At 52.0% G+C, this 18,004-nt stretch overlaps 1 long non-coding RNA gene across 1 annotated transcript in view; it reads right to left on the reverse strand.

The window, feature by feature from the left end:
* The window catches only part of LOC127751247 (uncharacterized), a 73,709-nt gene that overhangs the window by 6,170 nt on the left and 49,535 nt on the right, over positions 1–18,004 (reverse strand). The window contains exons 2-3 of the long non-coding RNA XR_008012037.1: positions 16,722–16,876; positions 8,398–8,515 (exon numbers count right to left, since the gene is read on the reverse strand). This is a non-coding gene — a long non-coding RNA (uncharacterized LOC127751247). The remainder of the gene's footprint in view (positions 1–8,397; positions 8,516–16,721; positions 16,877–18,004) is intronic.

An 18,004-nucleotide genomic window follows, 5' to 3' on the forward strand; every position in this document is an offset into this window, starting at 1 on the left:
GCAGATAACTGCTCTTTGTCACGGGCCATGAGGGGGTGTGGCGGGGCGTGGCACTGCAAGCGAAGCGAGAGGGAAATTGGGGGAGGGGGGTGGGAGGAAAGAGAGAGGAGGTGAAGCAGGGCTCGAAGCAGCAGCAGCAGTTTAACGATTCAACATCCATCATACGAAGGGTTGTCACGCCTCTCGTGTGACTCACTCTGCTCGTCGGATCGAACCGCGTTTGGGCGTGGCAAGGAGGTTTGGGGGATCGGGGAGGCACGTGGATGCAGGCGGGCACATCATGGCACCCCCACCGCCGTGAGCACCCACGGTGGTAATTCTTTGTTTGAAAATCCAACTGTTGATATGGTATGCAATGCATTGCGCACTGCATCTAGTGTGTGTTGTGCACAACTCTGAAAAGGGATCGTCCAGAAAGTACGTCCGTTCTTACTCAGATTCTTTCAGTAAATTACACGCGACGCCGCCTGCGAGACTCGGGGTAGGCCGACCCGCTGCGCACATGCACTGCATGCGGGATGTTGCCTACCTATCAGGCCCTTTAAGGGCTTGCGGAGGCTGAACTTACTTTCTCGATGATCCCGAATCCATCTCATCACTCTGTCTGTCGGCATCGGGTTATAAGATGTTTTTTGTATGTTTTGTTTGTTTCATTCTTTTTTCACGTGCCCACTCCCCTCCCATCAAGTTTCAATCAGAACGCACAAATGTAGAGAGCCAGAACAGAAAATTACGTCGCAGTCAAAAACTTTTCTCATTAAAACATCCAGACTATTTTTCGGCTTCAGTTTGGCTGGCGTATGCTGGAGTTTTGAGTCTAGCACCGCGGCTCTGTGTGCAGCCCTAGCATCGTGTTCATTCGCTTGTGTTGCGTAAAGTAGAGACCACGTAAGTCAAGTGCTGAGACAAATAATTTTCGATGCATTCCTAACATCTTTTCGGTTACTCGAAAACTTTTAAAGTTGGAGGATATGTTTCATGTTTTCTGTCCGTAGTCATCAATTTTACAGTGCCAGAAGGCGGGGGCGGCGGCGACGACGACTCGTTGCGCACGCTTTGAGGCCGGCTTTGAGGCGGCAGACCAACAGCCCCCGGACACGCTAGTATTAAGGGTGGCAATTTGACAAGTGCTTCTGCCTAGATATGCCCGCCCTTCCCGCCCGCAGTCCGTAAGATGAGAACTTGTTGCTCTGCTTGCCCGGGCCGGGCTTGGCGCGGGGTGCTCCCCGCCTAGAGGCAACGGCACAGCTAGGCAGGGGCGGACCGAGGGAGTTCCGAGCGGTTCCGAGGCCAACCGGGAGGGAAACGGTAAAGAAGCAGGAGGAAGAGAGTGGATGAATAAAGAGGGGAGGGGTGGTGGGAGCGAGCGAGCGAGAGATTGAGAGCGCTGTGCAGCAGAGAGTGCACTCTGAAAAAATGATAAGTTGAAAAAAAGTATGGAAGACTCAACTTGTTTTAAGAAACTCTGTCAGGTTAAAAGCAAATGCTTTCTAAGCTGAACAGCTGTCGAAATCGCTGCCCACAAATAGTGTGTAGCGCACAAGCGAGGTACGGACGGTGTTTAGTGCGTCCGCTCACAATATCTTACCGACTGCGAGAGTCGTGGTTGTTGAACAGCGTGCCTCTACCGGATGTTTTGTCAGACTTCACGCAGTCATATGCAGAGCAGAGGCCGTTTCAATGATTGCCAGGTCAGACGTCGGTGAATGGGTGCTCTGAACTTAAAATGGTAATGTCTCTGTGTCCACATATTCCAACACAACACGTAACAGAATACAGGGGGAAGCTCCAATACATTATCGCTTTGGGGCATTTGATTTAATGAAACAATGCACTCCAAACGGCCACATGCATTATTCAGATAACGATTGCGCCTACATACCCGTCCCGATTGGAGACCACAATGGCTAGGGCGGGCTAGGGGAGGTATAGGGGAGTGTGGGCGTATACAGAGGACATCCTTGCCGAAGCTGTAACGACGAAACGATTTCCCCTCGAAATAAAAAGGGAAGGGTTTCATCTGTACCACTCCATCATCGACAAATTTTCTTTAAGTGAAGGTAGCGGGCCCTGTCAAATACTTGAAAACTATTATTCTCTGCAAAGAATTTTCGATATTTGCGTTTTAAAAATATGTTCGCATTAAGAGAGTTCTTTGTAAGCTGTGGAAAGCTATCAAAAGCCTTATAAGTTGTGTATTTGTATTGCAAAGAAATAGGTTGCTAAGTTTCCGAGGTACAAGTTCGTAGTACAATGCTCGAAAATTCTCGACAAGCTGCAAACAACATGGAATTGTTTTATTTGTAATAATTTTGCAGTTAGGATTATGGTACAAAATCACGCTTTGCAAACACAATAGCTCTTGTAGCCAGCCAGAAGTCCCTTTGCAATTCCATAATTCTTCGTGAGCTGCAATTAAGAATGCTGCTTTGTTGTCAACGAAGCCTGCGTGGGTCTGACAAAGATTTGACGGACAGGATATCCTATTTCAACAAACGTAGTACGAACACGAAAGGCACCGAGCGCGGAACGGGGAACGCACAACGCACTCCAGATCCGAGGGCGGGTAGGGCTCCAGCTACGCGCTGAAAGGGTCTCTTATACCTTTGTGTGCTGCAAGCGGATCTGGCTCGGATGCGATGGTTCACTGGCCCGTTCCTTGCGTCCCCGTTCCCTGACGGGCAAGCTCGCCACGCAGCGTGCTGTAGTGTCTCACTTGATGCCTACCGCCGAGCACTCGCGCCATCGATCTGTGGACACGGGGGCCAGGCGAGATGAAAAGAAGGCCTGAGGGGGGAGGGGGGGGGAGTGAGTGGTAAAGTAGAGCAGAGGGTGATGGACTCCATGTGGGACTTGCATTTTTCATACGCGTCCCGCGCTATTTCCGAGCACGGTCTGTTTTCCACCTCTTCTCGTCCACAATAGGCGCATGGCAGTACGACTTACACTACGCTATATTTTTGGTTCACTTTTTTCTCAGCTTTAAATTCTTACTTTTTAAAAACAAAGTCTCGAGTTTGTTAACTTTGTGTGGATCGTCAGATGGTCATAAATTGAATGCAACTGATGCATCAAACTTATATCAATCGGCGCTTTCATGATAGCGAACACAGATACGGACTTTCTAGTGGTTTGTTTTCTAGAGGTTTGTTTTCTAGAGCGCGCCTTTTTCTCCTTTCCTTCCCGCTCCCGTGAGAGTGTTTAAGGAGGGCCCCGAGGAGCAGCGGGTGGGCGCTGTGAGTGGCCAGGGCTGCCCCGGCCGGCCGCGGGAGCAAACAGTGGCCGGGATGGTGGTGTGACCACGCACCGTGCTCCCCCAGAACCCCCGGGCAGGGCACGACCGAGGAAGGGCAGAGGGCTCAGGAGGAGATCCAGCACGCCTACAGAGGAGCCTCCAGAGGGAAGCCTTCCCCAGGAAGTCTGCCCAGAGAACCTCTCACAATAAGCCTTCACCACTCGTGCCGTACCCGTGGGCGCTTTTACCACCAGCATTTTGGGATTTCCCTTTGAGTGCCAAATTTTCGCATTTCCTTTTTAGATTTTACCAGACTGTTAATTTTTGGCCCCTCTAAATGGTGACATTTTCCCCGTTTGGGATTTCATATGCCAGTCTTTCGGAGGAGGGACAAAAAGCGGCAGGGTTAACAAAAAAAGGAGTGCCAAAATGTTGGCAAAACGAAACAACCACGGCGTTTCGAGTATGTTTAAAGGCCATCGTAGGGCAGGGCTCCCAAATAAATCATCGTTTTGAGTAAACCTACTCAGTCGAAACCTCTGCTCAAGCAGCACACACACAACTCGATGTGCGTCCCTTGATCGAACCTTTCTTCTGCATGCGCGGATCCACCTCCCCGGCCATAGGGGACGTCTGGAGCAGCGCCAAGCTGACTCTTCCAGTCGTTTTCCATAGGACAAGCGTCTTCATCAGGGGGCACACGGAAAAGTCCTCTCTCCTGTCGTCACAAAGCCCCCCCGAGAGCGTCGTGCATTCGCGAGCTGTGTACGGTAAAGCCCCCCTCCTGTACGCTCTGCCAAGTCAATAGCCCTGCGCGCCGCCGGCACACGTAAATAAACATGTATATCAAACGGGACCACTTTGCTCCGTGAAAAGAAGCGGGGGCATTTGCGTCGACATGACGGGCGGAGTGAGGGAGGGGGGGGGGTGAAAAGGGGGCGGCAGAGGCACCGAGGCACGTCCACAGGCCGAGTGGGGGGCGGGGCAGGGGGCAGATGAGAGGCTCAAAAGAGAAAAGGAGGGCAAGTCGATGGGAAAGCCAGGTGAAATGGCGGGGAAGGACAACCTGAGAGGAAGGCAGGGCAAGGAGGTTGGGAGAAAGGAGGGCGGGTGGGGTTACGAGTAAACATGCACAGCAGAATCAAACGAACCAAAAAGGAGGGGGAAGAATTTGCTCGTTTCCGCGTCGCCCCGGCTCCGAGTCAGCCGACGACGTCCTGAGCTGGCGCACAGCGTGGTCCCCGGCACAAGTCAAACCGCTATGCAGCAAGTTGACGTTGACGACGGGGCGGCGGCGGTGGCGGTGGCGGCGGCGGGTCAAATCATCGACTGCGAGGACCGTTCTGCCTCCATAATGAAGCTTCCCGAGTGGTTCGAGCAGTCGGTCGGTCGACTTGCAAGGAGGGGGAATGCCGTCGACCGCCCCTGAAAAGGGGGGGGGGGGACAATTGCCCGCCGTCAAACACGAATAATTGCAGGGGGATAACAGTTGGCAGCCCTGACCCGGTGGTGTGGCCCCGAGGGTCTATGCTGCCGCTGTCCGATTCGCTGCCTTTTTGGCGAACCTGGCTGGCTGCTGCTGCTCTCCGTAGTTTGTTCGTGTGTTTCGCTGTTGTTGTTGTGGTTGAAAGTCGCTGTTGTTGTCAAGCAGTCGGCCGCGCGCTGGCGCCCCGCCTCACGGCCAGCAGAGGTCAAACGAGCAGCATTAAGATTCACTGCGGCACCGTACCCTTAAGGGCGCGATGCCCTGCGCGTCCCCCGGACGGGCGGGCCAGGAGTTTAAAAATCAGGGGAGGTGTATAATGAGGAGTGTCTTGACCTCTCTGTTTTACACGACAACGTGCTTCAGCCAGAAAACGGCATTGTTATTTTGTGTTCGTGTTTGTGTTTTACGCCTGCGACAGTTAAAAGCCAGCCATCGTCGAACGTTGTCCTGACTTAAGGAATGTTTGAGAATAGGGGAAAAGAAGCAAATTTGTTGGGCGGTGAATAAGCATTTCTACCTTTCGCATTTTACTAAATCATTCGTGGAATCATAATTTATTGGGTTAAAGATGATTTCGCGCGACAAAATCAACACCAAATTTGTCGTCGCAAATAAAGATTATTTTGTTTACTTTGTGTGTGTATGTGCGTAGTTGTGTATGCACGCGCTCATCTCCGACAGCAAAAGTGTGTAGAGCGCGATAGAGCCGAGAGCGGCGGGAGCCGGTGGATACAGCGCGTGGGCCGGGGGAGTTGATTGCGTCAGCGATTTCCGTCGGTGGACGTGGTGTATTTGATTTCACGGCGACCAATTTGAGGGAAAGGCGCGGCGGGGGAGCCTGCGGCGCCGCCGGCGTTCGGGAGAGGTGGGGGATGAGTGGCACCCCACCGCGGGAGGGACTAGACACCGCAAAAGCGAGCTCTATTACGGCAAAAGTAATTAATTTTAGGGGAACTTGTCGGTTGTAAATTTTGATTCAGATAGTTTTTAAACATTTTTCTGAATTATCATAAGTCCATAAGTCATTATTAGTCAATTGTGCTTTTGTTTGACTAAAGTAGCACACTTAAAGGTTTTGAAATGAAAGTACACGAAAAGATATTGCGATAAAGTTTAATTCATCTTAAGGGAAGAAATATAGCCACTGTGTTGTGAGCGGATGTTTTACCGGGGTAGCAATTATTATTAAAGGTTGTCGCAAACTTTCTCTTTTTTTCTCTCTCATCCCCTCCAAAGTGGTTGGGCGCGCAGATAAAGGCTCGCAAGAGTGCGAAGTTTTCAGCGGCCGCCTCTTCTTAAGACTGTGCGGACGACAGGGCATTATATTTTAGGGGTCCGGATGACAAAAGGCTCTCCGGGTCCGACCTGACCGGTCCCCCCGGTGATAAACGCACGGCGCTTAAGTGGCCGCCCCGCCACGCCCCGCCACAAGCAGCGCACCTACCTTGGGGAACTTTCCGTCCGAGAACACTTCACCACCGTGACAGTGTGAGTGTGGGAGGAGAGTTTGGTGTGTGTGTGTGTGGTGAAAGAGAGAGAGCGAGAGCAATGGAATAAGGCAGGAGGGAGATTAGCAGGAAGAGGAACGGAGAGGTATGCGCAAGTGGCAAGACTTCCGTGAGTGACATTCTCGTGTTTCGTGTATGTGAGTGTGTGCGTGTGTGCCTGCCAGGGGAAGGGGACCTCGAATAAGTCGGTACTCCATCCCAACGCCCCACCAACCCCCCTTCCAACCCCTCATCCCTTAAGACACACACATACCAACAATGCCAACTCGAAATAAGGCGTGCCCCCCGCGGTATTTGAAATGTAGGGTGGCTGAGTACTTCGCAAAGTTGTCTCACATCTCAACGGCATACACCTTTAATGACGGTTCCGAAACTAATGAGTCACTTTACGCGAGCTGTGGTGGAAAACGATGTCGGAGGGTCGAGTTTCCATTCCACCCCGCAACTAGCTCGCGGGTAAACGACTTGTGTCCTATTGTATTAGTTCTCCGCTGAGACCTTGGGATGAGCGCCTGTCAGGTCCAAGGTAGGCCGACCCGCACCGCTCCGGTGTGCTGCCGGCGGCCTATGCCTCGCTCGCGGGCGCTTCCAACCTCCGTGCCTCGGCAGAAGATTTGGAGATCCACACATCTTCCAAATCGGGTTGATCAGACCATTACAGTAATGAATCAATTTTCCGCTAGTGGGTCGACAGCTTTTCTTCGGTTGGCAGCCCACCCGCGACGTTCATCATAAGGTGACGCAATTTATTTAACGGTAAACAGTGTCCAATGTTTGTCATGTCGCAGTGAAAAGTCTTCAAAGGATAGATTCAGGCTGAGGGGAGAAATGGGAAGTTCCACATAGAAAGTCGATGGAAAAGTGGAATGTGTTTAGTGCGTGTTTTGTATATTTGGAGAGGATAAGAAATGTACTGTTATTGAGTCACACCCTCAACTTGACCGTCAACCCCAACAGGGGCTGGGCTGCGCTCCAGCTATTCTCTAGACGTTCAAGTAGTGGCCAGTGACAATGGACTGCTCACTGCTGCTGCACACCCTGGTGGTTGTGATGAGGAGATACCCTTGCGGGCCGGGCCGTCCAAATGCCCCGGGGGTGGGGCGCTGAGCAGCTGTGCTGAGACGGAGGGGAGAAAGGGGGGGGGGGGGCTGCAGTCTCAGCCGGCAGCCTCTCACACAGAACGTAACGGTTATGTGCGCTGTTAGGACGAGGGTGATAGGCCAAAAGCCTCACATTTGGGACGGAAATAGACACTTTATCAGCTATTTTCGTGTTGTGTGTGTTTATGAGAGTTCTGTGAGGATAAGTGAGAGAACAGAGCGGACGTCATTCAGCCAGAAAACAAATCAACGTGTACTCTAGCAACGTTACATTTTTTAAGTGAACTAGTACAAGCGGAATGACCTCAAATGATTGTTAAAAGACTAAAATGTCAGTCAGGCTGCCCTTCAGTTAGATGCTGAGGGTAATGGATCTTCTTTTTCCCTCGTAACCTTCCGCTGATTTCAAACACAGAACTCGCTTGTACCCTTGGAATCTCATTCAAAGTCCTCTCCTTCGCCCTGCTCCTCTGGGCACACAAAACCCCATATATATCTTTCAGCATTTCGCCGGGCCTGCTCCGCTGGCTGGCGGGGCTGTCCGCTTTCCCGCGTTGAAAAGGCTGACTTTGCCGCATTAGAATCGATGTGGTGGTGGCGGCGGCTCCAATCGCTTTTAAATCGCACACGGCATAAAATCATCGCGGGGGATATTCATTCGCGGCTGAGCAATGCGCCGTTCGTGGGGGAGGGGGGAGGGGCTGAGGGGGGGTCTATCACAACACAGGGTGAGAGGGAGAGGGGGGCAAAGAGTCAGAGAATGGGGCGGGGGCTGAAAAGAGGGAAAAGGGGATATCGAATTGAGAGAACCAAATGGGGGCCGAACAAGATGGCCTGGGAAGAGACATGCACGCAAAATCGTAGACCGAAAAATCAAGCCCTCCTTCGTTCCGAAACGGTGAAAGAAACCTTGTCTGGTCCGGATATGGGTGGGAGGTTCGTTGCTGAACAAATTGAGAGGAAAGGAAAAACACCCGCGCGCTCGCGCCCTTGCTCGGCCTGGCAGGGGGGAAGGGAAGGGGGACTTGGAAAAAAAGGAAGAGTAGCAACTTCTCATTGAAGACATACCTGGTGGAGCTCCTCGGAGGCCAGGGGTCGTGTCTGGGCGAGCCAGGGGAGGGAGGATGTGGCTGAATCCGGCCCGAGTGAAAAGGGCCCGCTAGTTGGACCACCCCAGAGGCATGTACTGCAAGAAAAAAACAGAACTAATTAAACATTCTACTTCTTTTGTTACAGGTAAGGGGACTTTCTCAAAGCAAGCTTCGGAAATGGCGATCTGCGCTCTGCCTGCATGGTCTAGATACGTGAGTATAGGAAAGCTGTAAGTACATATCGTCAAAAGAACGAGTAAAACACAAAGAAGAAGCAGCTTTGCATCCCCAAATGTAGGCCCCACGACGAGCGGCGGGTGCGCGAATGGGGCCAGTGGCGCGGCGACACGCACCGCGAAAACTACTCTCTCCCGCCCAAGTAGTTTCGCAAACGTCCCAGCGGGGTCCGCGCGGGCGCGTGGTGCACCGCCCCGCCGCCCTGTTTGTAGTGGGGACAGCCGCGTTTAATCGGGAGTAATGGCTCTCGACAGGCCCAGGCGGAGCCCGGCGGAGCCCGGCGGGCACATAGCTCGGACTACCGCTCCTCCTCCCCCTCCGCGGCGTGCGCCCACTGCCCACTACTCGTGTGGAGCTGTTCAAAATACGGTCTTTGCAATGCGAAATGTTGACATTATAGCGGAGTTGCCAATTTTTTGGTCTCTTTGAATACAACTTTTGCTTTCTTCTTCCAGACGACAGAGTTTTTTAACTCTCCAGAAAAACGGCAGTCGCTAAAAAAAAAAATGCGAGGAAAATGAAAATAAGTGACCATGACATTTCCAAAAAAAAACAAGAAGAGGTGGGGAGAAAGATCCCGTAGAAGGCCTCGGAAAGGTCCTGGTCCAGGTCTCGGCCCAAAGTTGTGGCGTCCTGACCCTCCTCTCCTATTGGGCTGGAGTGGAGGCCTGGTGGCCCCCGGCCTCGCCACAGAGCTGCAGCACGACGGACCTCGCAGAGCCCAATCAGGCGGCCCTCAGCCCCAGTGGGGTCCTTACTGCACTACTACTCTGCCGAAAATTAAAGGGGTCAGCAGGGCCACGTCAAAGGATCCAGGCGGTAGGGGTATATGTATTCCCATTATTATTCTTGTGCAGGGCCAATAAGAACAAATAATAATTTTTCAACAGGCGGCAGATTGCATTCATTTCGTTGTCACAAGTTTGTGTTTGGTTTCACGGGGGAAAAAAATAGGCCGGTAAATCATTGAGAGCAGACCAGACCCTTTTCACTTTTCATTTTCATCACCCTTTTTTGTTGCGGGGGTAGGGGTAGGAGGGTCACGTTCACATATACACACGGGCATGCGGCAAAAGTTGGGCCCTCCTGGGCCTCCGTTTCCACGGGGATTCAAAGGGAGCGAACGGCGCTTTGGCCTGCTGCCGCTGCGAGACTGCCGTTGTGTGCCATTTCGACGTGATGTGTATTGTTTTCCCCCTCGGTTTTCCCCTGCAAAACTCTCCACTACACTACTTTGCCCGCCCACGCCGCCCCCGAGCCCTCGCGCTCGCTACGTGGCGCCACGACTCGTGCCCGGCGGAACAAGACCAAGTCCTGCTGGGCCCCGCTGAATGTTTCAGTTGGTACAGCGACTTTTCATGGGCGTTAAACGGCACACTTCCAACTAACAGTCTCCTATTAGGGTCTCAGTAGAAAGAGCGAAAGAACTGCTTTGTGAAAAAATTTCACAACGCAAAACGTAGACGAAAACAAAGTACAGAAACATGTTGGTCACCTAGTCCAATTTCTATCATGTTAAGTTTACGAAATTTTACATTTCAAATTCCCCACTTCATTGAATTTTTGATTTTTAAGTTTACGATATTAGCTCGCAAATTCACATATATCATTGACAATGTCCCCGGAACCCCCATATTTCCAGTAAATAACGAGATAACAATGGGTTAGAACGGTCGAAAAGCGGAAAATATATGTGGCTTTTAATTCTTTTTAAAGCGTTAATGCCTTTTCGAAGGTACAACGTGTCTTACCTTGTTTTTGCCAAGGCACTCACAGCGCCACAGTTCGTGCAAGAAAGCAAAGTCTTTCGGCCGACAGATGTTTCTCGACGTGCCCTCTTCTCTTTCTCTCTCAACGACGAACTCATCGCGAAAAGGATTTTGAGCCAGCCAGAGGAGGGAGAGAGAGGGGGGGGGGGAGGGCCCTTCACTGACGCTCACTGATAGGGATTCAGAGTGGGGAATCGAAAGTAGTATAGTGAGAAATGGAGACGGAGATTACAGCAAAGGCAGACCGGAGCCCGGCGCACAATACAGAGCCGTCCGGCAGCCAGCGCGTCCGGCGCTCTCAACGGTCTTGAGACAAAGACGGAGGGCGGTGAGGGCAGGGGGGAGGAGTGGCACGGACCAACAGCCCTCCCCAACCCCATCCACGTGAACGTGTACGGCTTCAGCGCGGCGGCAATCCGAATGCCTAGCAGTACACTTCTGGGCTCAGAAAAGGGTTTTCTTTCATTGAAGAAAACTCCATTGAAACATGATTTGACTCAAATACCAAAGGCAACTTTCAAATTGCTTTGATTTCTAGGTATATTTCGGTAAACTATGGACATTTTATTCAGAAGTGTCTTTTCTGATTTTCAATGGAATTACCTTGAACCAAAGAAAGCATTTTATAAGTGCACACACGACCCCATTAACCATCCTAGCTCTCCAACACCATCCGAAAAATAAAAAAAAACACCAACCGCAGTACTTTATAATGACTTTCATAGAAACAAGAATAATCCGAAAATCGCAATCGAAATGAATTTTGTAGCAATTACGTTTTGCAGGGGGTGGCGGCGCACGCAAATACATTCATCATCCACGTTAAAAATAATGACAGCCTACTAATAATGGTCATACATATATTTCAAGGCAAAGTGAGACAACACACTTATAGGCCTACCAAGAGCAAACCTCGGCCATCTCTCTTCCTCCACCAACCCCCGCATCGCTGGCAGATAACACTGTGTTTAATTCACGCCCATTCGTCGGCAATGATTGTGCGCTCTGCGGTCAACCACGTCTCCCCTTTCCAAATTTATGGCCTCGCGGCGCGGCCAGCTCTCTCTCTCTCTCTCTGTGGGTAACCTTGCATCATTCTCTCTCTCTCTCTTCGGCTTATTCCCTCTCAAAATACATCTCACGTCCCGCGCGTCGCGCACCTTCGGCGATGTGTCCTTCGATAAAGCTGGGGCGGCAACAGAGGGGGAGGGGAAGGGAGGCGGGCTAGCCTGTAAAAGGGGGAAGGGTGGGGGGGGGGCGAGGCTACTGATGGGGCAAAGTGGCATCCTATCTGCAGCTGCCGTTGGGAGGGTCATATGTTGTGTGCAGTCGGCCATAACTCTTGCTGTCCGCACGCTGCTGTTCTTAACCCTTCATCACCAAAACCGAATGCCTTTCCCCACCCCACCTCTTTTCCAAAGCCCCGTCTCTGTCCTTCGCTTGCGCACTTACTCACATTCTTAGCCCCCAAGGGATATTTTTGGTTTGGCAAACAGTGGTTATGTTTTCAGAATTTGTACTATATTTTGTCCGAAAATAGGGCACTACTTTAAAGCACCCAATAGAACTCCTTATTTCGAAAACATCTACATGACAAAATATACCGCGTTTCAATTTACTTTTACAACTTTGCCTCAACCCACCCCTTCCTTCCCCACCTGTTGCTTGGTTTGCGTATCTAATCAGCCCGGAGGGTCGTCGTCGCAGCGTCGAGCCGCCGAGTCGCTTTGCGACGCGACGAGCTCAAAGTGCGTGGATCATTTTCTCTCTTTGCCGAAGACCCCCGCCCTTCAAACCCTCTCCGCGCCCACGCAGCCGGTGGTACGGCTCCGTGTCGTCACTTCTCGGTCCCATCTCGTGGAGAGCGCCCCTCCCCCCTCTCCCACCCTCTCTCTCTCCCGCCTCCCTGGAGAACCGCGCGGCCCGCACCCGCAGTCCCGGAGCCCAACCGCCGCCCCTCCACTTACATTGCCCACTATCTCCGACCCACGTCGTCGCTTCGCCGAGCAAATATAAGAGTGCCGTCGCTCACCCCACCACACCACCACACCAACGACAACCGACCCCGCCCGGGGCGGGTGGCGACGGGGCACCAAAAAAAAAAAATTATATAGAAAAATCTTCCGCGTGTGATCTCCTCCTATTGTCACGGGCGTCTTGATGCCTTTCTTCATTGCCCTGATATGGAAGGAGGCGGGAGTTTTGATGACTTAGGCGTCCCCTCGTATAGCTCCTTCATACCCTCCTCCTCTCGCCACCGCCGCCACCCCTGCTCCCCCTCGGAGGCGTCCGAACAATACGGGCGGAGGGACACATCCGAACGCAGACGTAAACCCGACTCCGAGCCACAATATCCGAGGGATATACTGGCTGCTGCTGCTCTGCGGGGCTGGCCCGGGCCGTGGCGCCTACTCTGCATTGAAATGACTCGAGTGACCTCGGTATAGAGCCGCGCGCCTCGCCGCCAGCCAGGTAGAAAGGCGCCCCGCCCGCCCCGAAACGAAACGCAAATGGGCCATGATACTGACCCTGGCGATTTATTAAACGGCGCGAGAGCAGTTTTGCACGTTGCAACTTTGACGGCACCGCGCCGGCAAAAACGAGGGTGGGAAATTAGGTTTGCTAAATCATTTTAGCGGCGGGGAATAAAGTGAAGTGGCGTGACTAAAATTTCACTCAATTGCGTGATGTTTTAAAATCCTTTAGAGTGGTGTTAGACTCACTAAAAGTACAGCAGTGTGCACAAAGTGTTGCGGTTATTTTTTAATTTGTACCCACCAACATTGGAATTGCGTTCAAAACAAATAAGCACTCAAGTTTGGCTCATATCAACGGCGCTCCGCAGGCCCCGCTCTGTTTTCCCAGCGTGACGTTTGCCGCGTCCGGTCTCGACTTCCGGCCCGCCCGCCCCTTCCTTCCTCTTTCTCTCGATGGACAGACAGCGGCGCAGCTTCTCGCGCGCCAAATGAATTAATTAATGCGAGATGATATTAATTTCCTCGCGGGGCCCATCAGGCGGGGCCACGCGGGCGGCGGCGGAGCTCCCGCGCAGAACGGGTTTGATTTCCTCCCCGGGTCAGGGCCGGATATGAGCGTGTGGCCGTTAATGTCAGCGGCTGCGGGGCGTGGCGGCGGGGCGTGGCGACACGGGGTCGGATAGCCTGCACAAGCGGATCAAACCCGCATTAAACTGTTCCCGAGCACGAGCACAGTAATTAATATTGTCTTTTAATTCACCGCTGCGATGGTTTTGACTTCTGCCAACCGCATACTCTCCCTGCTGCTGCTGCTGCAGCAACGTTGCGGTGTGGCTGATAAATGTTTTTGTGTGTCTTTTTTGGCGAAACCTTCCAAGGTTTGTTTGTTTTCCTTTCGCGGACAGCCAAAGACAAAAAAAAAAAGTAAATCTCTTCATCCCCTGCTGCTCCCTCTTATAATCTCGGCCGACAGCGACTCGAGAGTGACTTTGTCGGACTTCGCCATCTTTCGCCGCGCCGTCCGTCGCACCTTTTTCCCCGGGACATCTCACCTTTTACGTTCCCTTTATTGATCGATGGTGCCGCCAAACTCACTTTGGGACTCTTCCTCGGCCGCTTCCCGTCGGGAACCTACCCACCCCACCACGCAGCACGCCGCATGCACTCGATCTCCGGCTCCAGGCACGAGTACGCAAACAAGAAGATCACGTCGCTCTTTGTCCTTGACCGTCGACATGGAACAGCGCGCACTAGTGGGATCGTGGGGTTTACATTAAATACTCCGCTCAAACAATTTCCCGAATGTTTACTCTGAATCCTTACTTTTAGTTTAAATGTTGCCATGCAGCCGTTACTGCGTTTCAGTTATAAGTGTCGCGTTTGAAGCTAAAGTCAACACTTTAAGTAAAAGGACTGGTCAAAATGTCTACTCCTGTGTCTGCGCCACATAAATTTAGCATATCGGTTCCTTCCCAAATTTTTTCCTTACTGTTGCTCCCTGAAATCATAGGGATCTTTTTTTCTGTGCGAATCACCTTGCAGGCCTATTGGGTGGGATAGGATATCACGAACAGGACGCTCGGCCTCTTCGCCTCTCATCCTTTACAGTGAAGACACTCGGGTCGGGTCCAAAGGGACGCTGGGGCGCTGGGGCGCGCGGGCGGTCGGCTAAGACCGCAGGCCGCGGAATTTCATTTTGCTGGAGTGAGAGCGCACACTCCTCACTCTTTCTTCGATAGTGCGCGCCGGAACGGGGGCGGTGCGGGAACAATCACATCAGAGAGAAATCGGCGGACCGGATTAAACTTTTAGATAGAGTCGCGACGCGCGCTGCGCTGGCCAAACTTCCACCTACCTCCCTTTCCTCTCCCCCAATTATACCACACGAAAGTGCCTTACCCCCCCCCCCCCCCCCCCCCCCCCCCTCTCTCTCTCTCTCCCCTCTAATTAATGAAAACAAAGGGAGACGGCGGTGCATGGCTAACTGCTGGCGTGCCGGGCCGGCGAGGACAGACAGCGAGGCAGGCCGGACAGCACGCTGTCCGTCCGAGGGGCGAAAAGCAGCTCTAGCAGAGAGAGAGAGAGAGCAAAAGGATGAGACACAGCCAGCGGACAGCCTTTTTAACCTGCTGTTTCCACCGTAATAATAGACCAAAAGACCCGACCGCGCGCGAGCCCCAAAAATAACGTCCAGATAATGTGTCGACCGCGGCGACGATCCAACGCAACGATAGAGCGTAAACTGTCGCGCGGGAACTCCCAGCAGACGCCAGACGCCGCCGTGTGTGCGGCAGCCTGACATGAGCTCGTCATGGGCGCTCGCAACACGCCACGCCACGATGCGCCACGGCCGCGGAGATTGAGGTGGGGCGTTTAATGCCTTCCTAGTCACGCCTCACGCACGCACTTGGCATTCCAGAGTGCCTCATTTCGGGGGAGGGGGGGAAGCAAAATTATATTTGCACGTAGAAAGAGTAATAATAATTGGATAGGACAAGGGTGGGATGAGGAAAAAAAAGAAACGAAAATTTTTGGACCTACGAGTTTTAACATTGTTATCGCTCGTAAACCTAGAAAATGCAAATGCAAATGGAAACAAAACAAAATGCCTTGTGCAAAGGTCTTTTCTGACACTAGAAACTTTCCGTGGCGTAACGCAAATGTCGCTAAAATAAAGAAAAATAATCGTTAAATTAACGAGATCCTAGTTAACAATGGGAACGCCTTAAACCAAAATTATAAAAATTTCCTTGGATTTACAAAAAAAATGGATTTTCCTTGCACAAAAGTCATTTTAGAACGCAATTTTTTTCATAAGTGCCGCGACACTCCCTGCCCTTCCTCACACCCCTGCCCCACTCGAGCTCCTCTGGGGAAGAAAAATAAAGAGTAATAATAAAGCTCAACTGCTGATGAAAGGGGGCGTGTGATTGATAGGTCTGGCGGCATTCACGCCGGTCCTGCCTAACGAGAGGATTTAAGGCCTCCGAGGACTCCTCTCACCCTTCCCCTCCATTCCTCTCTTCTCCCCTGTGGCCTCCATGCCGACGCTCGCCGGGCCGGGCTGGTCCAAGCAGGCACCAGACGGCGTCCCGCCCCACTCGCACTCTAAGGTGTTGTACTGTACTTCACCTACTTTCTCTTCTAGTACTCTCCCCCCTTTTCTCTTTCGCCCTCTCTCTCTCTCCCTCTAGCTTCTTTTCTCTCTCACTCCCCTTGGCTCTCGCTCTCTCGTCATTAGTGACCCAGAAAACATCTCAGGCACGGGACTCGCTTCATCAGCAAGGCCTGCCAAACATTGAGGCAAGTAGAGCGCCAGAATGAGTAAGAAGGCTGTGAAAAGAGGACACGAGGTGGGGAGAAAGAGAACAAGGGAGAAAAACAGAGAGAGGGGAGAGCAGAATGGAAAATTATTGTTACGGAGAACACCTGCTGCGTGCTCATTGCAAAACCTCCAGGACAAGAAAAGACAATCAGAACCAAGCTGAGTGAAAAAAAAAGAAAAAACGTGATGAAACAAATCCTCCTAGAAAGAACCTGTTCATTGCACCCGGACGGCTTACGGCCGCAGCCCGCGACCGACGGCGTCCCCTCCGTTAAATTGGTCCAAAACCGGCGCAATAGGGGCGGCTGGCTGGCCATGTTTGGCAGCATCACATGCGGACCGGTCCGGCCGGCGATATTAGCAAAGCAATGCGAGGAAACCGACAACACTTCAACGTCGGCCCCGATTAATTAATTCAGGGTCCGGGGACCGGCGGACTGCAGGCGACGCGGCGCAGCGTCAACACAAACGACCGTAAACACAGCATACATACCGTGTCGTGTCGCTGTCGTCGTCCGTTCCAGGCGCGGATCCAGAGTCAACCTCCGCGATGAGAGAGAGGTTTGGAGCGGCAGACCAATGGTTTTTGTCGACGACGGCTTGTATCACAATATGCCCTCCCTTTCATGCATCCACGTTCTGGGTCCACTGTAAACAATAAAATGTATAATTTTAAACTGTCAACATATTTTTTTTTCATTTCAATAGGTACGCGAGTGACAACGATGTATGACAGTTGTTTTCACAGTGCGATGCCAATTTTACATAATTATAGTTATTGTAGGCTTTATTTTACGCTCTCATTCGTCATCTACGTACTTCGAGTCCCTCCGCTCTGAACATGAAATATTTGTGAGCATTTCCTCTGCATGATTATAGACGGATTGGCACAGGCAGAATTTTGCAAGATTAATTGTGCAAACATATTTCTGTTCAAAGTTATGAATACAATGTGAAACTTCTAAAACTTTCCACCAATTTCATGCATAATATGTGAATGTGTTGATGGACAAACGTTTGCAAAACAAAAAGGACATGCACAAATAGTACGCACGCGTCAAGCGTCTGCCGACAATTAATGGGCGTGCCAAAGTTACATCGAGTATGGGCCGACGTTTAAAACAAACAACAACAGCAACAACCGAGCAGGGCTAAACATGATTAAGATTCTGTTTGTTACGGCTGACTATTATAAGGATTTTTTTCTTCATTAATTTTTGTTTGTTTCGGTCTTGTATAAATTGTGGACTAGTAGAGGGAGAAAACCTTTTCGTTGAGGTGTGAATATTTTTGAAGCGTGATGTATCGCTCTGCTCGTTTCTGTAAATGAAAGTGGGCGATAAGCATCTATTCAGAGAGACGGGGGGAGGGCAGAGGCAGAGAGAGAGATACCTTTGGCGGGAGCTTATGCTCCTCTGTTGCCAAGAAGTCACGAAGAGCGGAGAGAGGGAAGGGAGGGGGGGAGCAAAAGAAAGGGTTGTGTCCGCGACCCTCCCCTGACCTACAATGCTGTGCGTCTCGTGACCCCAGCATGGGGGGTGTAATGACTTGGACGGGATAGGGTGGGGCGTGGGGGAGGGGTCATTTTTAAACGCTCCCCCGATACGCCCGCGCGCTCCGCAGACGGTACGGTATTTCCAACGCGAGGTCACCCGGTGCGCCGGCCCGACTGCCGACTGGGGGCGGCGGGGGTGGCGGGGGCGGGCGGTCACTGCCAATGCCACACGCTCTGTCCGGCAGAGACGCCAGTGCCGCGCAAAAGCGGTGCAGGACGGA

Source organism: Frankliniella occidentalis, unplaced genomic scaffold, assembly GCF_000697945.3.
Source record: "Frankliniella occidentalis isolate FOCC.00 unplaced genomic scaffold, Focc_3.1 Scaffold393, whole genome shotgun sequence".
Lineage (NCBI taxonomy): Eukaryota > Metazoa > Arthropoda > Insecta > Thysanoptera > Thripidae > Frankliniella > Frankliniella occidentalis.